The sequence below is a fragment of the Diplotaxodon limnothrissa genome, linkage group LG17 (assembly GCF_057381915.1).
Source record: "Diplotaxodon limnothrissa isolate DT_005_m linkage group LG17, D_limnothrissa_male_GT1.1, whole genome shotgun sequence".
Classification (NCBI taxonomy): Eukaryota; Metazoa; Chordata; class Actinopteri; order Cichliformes; family Cichlidae; genus Diplotaxodon; species Diplotaxodon limnothrissa.
Window position 1 is genome coordinate 14,431,450 of NC_140612.1, and position 6,339 is coordinate 14,437,788.

The 6,339-nt window shown below is 34.1% G+C and overlaps 1 long non-coding RNA gene across 1 annotated transcript in view; it reads left to right on the top strand.

Moving 5' to 3' along the window:
- The first annotated feature begins 678 nt into the window (after positions 1–678).
- The window catches only part of LOC146614731 (uncharacterized), a 6,958-nt gene continuing 1,297 nt past the window's right edge, over positions 679–6,339 (top strand). Inside the window, exons 1-2 of the long non-coding RNA XR_014906999.1 lie at positions 679–770; positions 2,495–2,527. This is a non-coding gene — a long non-coding RNA (uncharacterized LOC146614731). The remainder of the gene's footprint in view (positions 771–2,494; positions 2,528–6,339) is intronic.

Genomic DNA, 6,339 nt, shown 5'->3' on the forward strand with positions numbered 1-6,339 from the left:
TACTGGTTGTTCAAACAATTAAGACTATTTACTTGAGCAAACATGCAGTTGAGGATTTTTAGTAGATCAGACACACTCTACTGTATTAGAGAAAAGACAGTTAGTTACATGGAAGATGGAAGTTTTGGTTAATCAGATCCAGTAAAGCTCCTGAAGTATATTACCGATCTGTTAAAATGTTACTCTTCAAACTTGTGCCCTCAAATTATATAACCAGAAATAATTTATATTTTCTTTGAACTAGTGGAAAGGAGAGGGAATGGGGTCTTTCAAGCAGTCACACTTCAACTGTGAAACTCCCTTGTCCTTATGGTGTATTGACACTATTGAAACTTTTCAAAACCAGTCTAATGTTAGAAGAGCTTTTAGGTAAACTGTTATTCTTCTTCTTATCATTATTATATTTTTATTAATTATATTTTTATTATGATGTTGATTTGGGTGACACTTTTTGATAAATATTATATATTACTTTTTAAAACATATTAACCATCCCTATGCTTAAAAAACTTTTAAAAATAAAATTGTTCTTTTAAACTTGTGCATTGTTTGACTTTTAAAATTTTTGTATCAGGTGTAAAACGACTTTTTAAATAAAGTTGTTTTTAATGTGAGCAGCTCCTATTGGCTCGTTTAAAAAGAGGGAGGAGCAGATTACACCGCCTAGCGTCTAGTCTTCGCGGTCTTTCGTCTGTTGCGCCTTTTCTCTCCCTGGTGTTTAAGAACGTGGAGGACAAAAGGATACCAAAGAATCGAAAACTATGACAAAGGTAAATACTTAAAGTTTGATACGTTTTCATCAATGGTTATTTTAGTAACTTTCTATAGTCGTCCTAAACGGTATAAGGGGGAGAAGCATAACATCTTTAGCTAGCAGGTAGAACTGGGTTAATTTGCTGCATTGTCTTTGGCAAACATAATTTAAAGTTAATTAAAAAACTCTTACTGCCTATATTCTACTCAATAAAGTTCATCTTATCTTATTCTGTTTTCATTGCACCATTCTCTCTATACAGTTTTTGAATTTACACACTATAACGTACACGGCAGTTTTTTTCTGTGCTTCTGCAACTGTTTCTTGGGTTTTCCTATAAGGTTTTTGTAATTAATTTAAAAAATTTATATTATTTTTTTGGCTTTAGTGGATTCCTGCTCAGCTAACTCGGCCATTATGCACTACCCAGTAAACAAAATGGCTGAACAGTATCTTAAATGTCTGAACATGAGCTAGTCATACCATGTTACGTAATATTCATGTGCAGTGTAGCAAGGTGATTGTTTAAATTACAGGAGTAGATGCCTGCAGCTGAAACGGTTTTCTGATCTGAATACGGTAATGTTACCAGATATGCATTGTACTATGGGAAAACGGTGGTGGATCAGTGTGTAAAAAGCCCCCAAAAGAAACACACAGCGTCTTTAGCTCAAACACTGTCTGATCACTCTCTTAGATACTGTGCTGTTCCATCTAGTTATTGGTTACTGAGAAATGTTAGGTCATTAATTAATTAAGAGAGTGCAGCTGTTCAGATCAGATGGTGAAGTAGGAAAATGCAGAACATGTTATTATAGCTGAATGCTGTGTAAAATACTAGTAATAAATCTAACTCCCATTTATGGCTTTTACTACTGTGGGGCTAAATAAAAAATTACAGACATAATGAAATCTGCTACAATTACAAAGCTTAAGTTTAAAACAATTATTATATATTAAGCATTTTTTTGCTCTTTTTTTTTTTAAATTCTTTTTGCTAATAATGGACTCAATTTTATTATCAACTTCAAAGACCTATTAAACTTTTAAACCATTAAATCCAGGAAATTAGATGCCCGTAAATGTACGAGACCCTCTTTATGTCTAGTATCCCCAAATATTTAATAATCCTTTCTAAAAGTACACAAATTTTGTTCTTTTCAATTAAATATTGCATGTTCAATGTATTCTTGAGCAGGTAAAAATTCCACTAAATTAGTTTTTGCATATTTTTAAGTATAATAAAATTTTTATAGTTTGCGAGTACTTTTAATTTGGAGATTTTGCCACTTGATTTGAAGTTTGGATAGTGCTTTATAGTCATTTGTAAATGTTTTGAACTCATCTGGCTTCTTAATAATTTAATAAAAAATTAACAAGCCATGTAATAATTTGAAAACCACTAGGGACCACTTATAAAAAAGTAATTCCTTTTTTACTTAAAGGAATTTAGGATTTATGTCTGTCAAGTCATTTGTTCTGGCATAAGTCACCATTTTGATATATCTTCCTGTGACTTTAAAGTCTGTCAGCTAGTTAGATACATTTTTGCACTGCTAGTGTTTGCTGCTTGAATTAGTCAGTTTATCATATAAACACATGTAGTGCCTTTCAAACTTTTAATTACACTGTTCATTTTGTGCATTAGTAAGAGAATCTTTTATATTGAATTATCCTGGGAAAAAACAAAAATGTTTGTATTTTCTCATGCACTTTCTTTCATTTCCTTATCACGTTTAGATTCTTCAAGATCACAAGCACCATCTTTGACATGTAAGTAACTTTCATATTATTTGTATTACTTATTATTATTATTATTATTATTTTTGAAAAGTGATGGTCTTTGGGGCATCCTTTTTTTTTATTGGTATTAAGTATATATATTTATTTAGGCACAGGAGGCAATGATCTATTTTAAAATTTAACATTTATTTAATTTTCATCTTTTATGCTAACAATAATGCCAACAGTGTTCTCTTCACTTGACCCACAACTCTGACAGTTTTGGTCCTCTGCTCTCCTCACAATTGGCTGATTTCCATCTGAGCTGCTACTGTCAACTGCATTAAACTGATTTTACATTGCCTTGTTATTCTAATCTTTATCTGCGTTTTGGACTCCAAACATTCACACCTGCTGTTAGTAACCAGAGCTCACAAGAGTGTAAGGCGTGTAGTTCAATAAAGTGATCGATGTGTTCACTAGCTGATTTCAATAAACCGGTAACTTATCAAATCCATATTTTATAGGAAGTACATTACTGATAAAAGTGGTAATAAACACGGTAACCAATAAAAATTTAAATTTCCTGTTATAAAAAAAAATACTGCAGTGAGCTCGGTTTTCTAACACCAGGTGTGAACATCTACAGTCTTTAAGCGCTGGTAAAGATTTAAAAATAAAAGCATTCAATAACATAACATAACATTAAACACTAAATTAGTTTGATGGTGTTGACTGCAGCAGCTCAATGTTAATCAGCTGATGGTGATGGAAGCAGATGAGCGTTTTTCATCATGGTTGTTAGTGATGTGTTGGTCAAAACGAAACGGCTCTTTGAAGTGAATGACACAAGCGTGTTTTTTCTCTCTCTCTCACCCGCTCTCTCGCACTTTTTTTCCGCTTCACTCTGCAAGCGAGCCTTGTGCTTTGCGCTGGGAAGAGGGGGGAGGGGCGGTTGTTACACACGCAGTAGCACAGTAACAGAGCAGGAGGGAGAGAGAGAGAAAGAGAGCCAGGGACAACAACGTCACATTAGAAAGGTATAGTAATCATCCACAACTATTTTCAATTGCGGATGATAAAGGATTCAGAAAGTTTATTCATGCAGGCCCATATGACAGAGAATGTGCATCTTCTGTTTGTTTTCATATTATAATTTATATTTAATTGTGTTGTGGTTTGCAGTGTTTTGTGTTGTTTCACTTTAAATTTGTTTAAAAGGAAAAAGCTGAAAATTTAAATAGTTAAAAGTTGAAATGTAAATAGTTGTTTTTTTTGTATTATATGATTTATTTATTACATTTTATGTGGAGAGAATAAATAAAAGTATATTTACGGTGGCTGCTAGAGACAAAGCACGTACAAACCCCAAAACACGTAAAAACTCCATAGCACGTACAAACTCCAAAGCACGTACAAAACACAACAGAAGTGCTCCAGGATGCTAGGCACAGTGTTGAGATTTTGTTACCTAGTGGCTACACAAGCCAGGAAGTACCAACGACCGGATTTGGTGTGTGGTAGTAACAGGTAAATGAACAGCTTTTGGAATTTTTTATGAATATATATGAGTGCTTGTGTATAAATACACAAAAAATACACATATGATTTCAATTGTGTAAATTAAGTGATCTAGATAGCTCTGTTTTGGAAGTTCAGTTGACGCTAGAAATGGGTTTTGGAGTTTGTACATGCTTTGTCTCTAGGGGCCACCATATATATTTATATATAAACATATATAAATAAAACCACGTTTCTTTTTTTACATTAGTAATTCCTTTTGTTCATAATTTTATATTGTTGTTAATAATAAATTAATTAAAGCAACAAAACAACCTGAAGAGCCGGTTGGGAGCCGAAAGAGCCGGCTTTCTAAAAAGAGACGAAAATCCCATCACTAGTTGTGTAATATGCTGGTATTGATATGATCAAAAATGAACTGAGTTGTTTCGTATTCTATAGAAATTGTACATCTAATTAATAACAAGGCTTTCTGCTGATGTTATTAATTAAAAATGTATTGTTTTATTTTTAAGCAACAACTTTTTAGCATGCAATCAGTCCATGCTGTACAGGACAGATTTGTAAACTGTGCATACAAAAATAGACTATTTTACAAAATTGCTCTTTCAACAAATGTAAATCACAGCAGATTTTTTTTGTTGTAGGTGCACTGTCACAACTAGAAATGTGGGGGGAAGTCCTCAAAGTTGAAGGCAGAACAGGAAAATACATGGAAATAACAATTTTCCTTTAAATGGTAAATGGCCTGCATTTTTATAGCGCTTTTCTAGTCCCTAAGGACCCCAAAGCGCTTCACACTACATTCAGTCATTCACCCATTCACACACACAATCACACACTGGCGATGGCAAGCTACATTGTAGCCACAGCTGCCCTGGGGCGCACTGACAGAGCACATCAGTAAAGGTCGATCTGGATACTTGATAACTGTTGGTATAGGTATGACATGAATTTGAATCTCCATTATCACAGGTTTTAATTGGGAGGGAACATGCAGATATACAGGAGGACTATAAACAGCAATTCCTATTGCATACAACTGTTTTAGAAAATACCAACAACACTGTTAATTTATCACTTGCTGGTCTATAGACTTTACAGTGTGGATGGATGGAAAATCCATCTGGCTCCACTCTGGCTGAATTGGTGCTACAAACAACTCTGCGCTCGGCTTTCCTGGCTGTGTGTGGATTTATACTTACACATCCAAATTTTGACCCTATTTTTCTTCCTTTCAGCTGATTGGTCAATTTCATGTCAATCACCAATTAAACAATCCAATCAGAGAACATCTCCAGAAGTTGATTCTGTTCATCTGGACGTAGCATTTTCAGTGGGAGAAAATGCTGCAAGCGCTACGTCCAGATGAACAGAATCAACTTTTGGAGATTTACTTACCTGGATGATTGAGCATGCATCAAGACAATCAGAGAACAGATAGGTTTGGCTGTTGGAGGGCTGCATTACGGAGCTTCAGGTCCTGGAAGAATAAATTCCCTTTTACATACCAGACCAGCATTTTTCTTCATTAGCACGAAGGAAAACAGTCTGTGCGTGTCAGAGTTCTGTGGTTTTTGTGTCACAGGGCTTATAATATGTGTAAAAATCTGGCCAGGGACCATCACATCACACTGCTATCATATTTTTCTGTTGCTATCATGTTTCTTTTCTGAGATGTTGTTACTTTTATGACAGATGTAACGAGAAATCTTCCAGAAAGTTAAATTTTTTATTCTAATCAAATATTTGATTCTGATAACAGATAAAGATTTTTTTTTTTACTTTTGTTCTGCTATTTCATAGTTTATACAAATTTTGGCCAATTCCTATTTATTTTAACCCTTTAGCCCCCAAAAAGTCGCCAGCGACAGGTTTTTCCAAACCTGTCTCGTCAAACCTGAGCTCTGCCAGGGGCCCAACACGCCTGGACTTTTAGAAGAAAAGAGATGTCCGAAAATAAACCACAGGGTCAAATACTTAATTTTGTTCAGTGTTTTAGAGTTATTAATTTGAATTGACTAATTTAAATATTTTATTCATGTACATTTTGATTGCCTTTAGTAAAAATGGCAAAATTTCAATTTCTTTTTTCTTTCTGTTATTAATCCTTGATTACATTCATATAGTATACAGTAGAGGAAAAAACCTACCAGACCTACCAGTTATCCTGCGTAACATTATTGGGGATAAAGGGTTAAGGAAGCGCAATTAATTTTTTTAGTTTAGCTTGTGTTTACTACCATTTTTTTTTTATCACCACACAGTAAACATTAAGTAATATGTAAAGTGTCCATTTATCCTCCATTCCGGTCCATTATCTTAAGCTTAGGCTGCTGCCC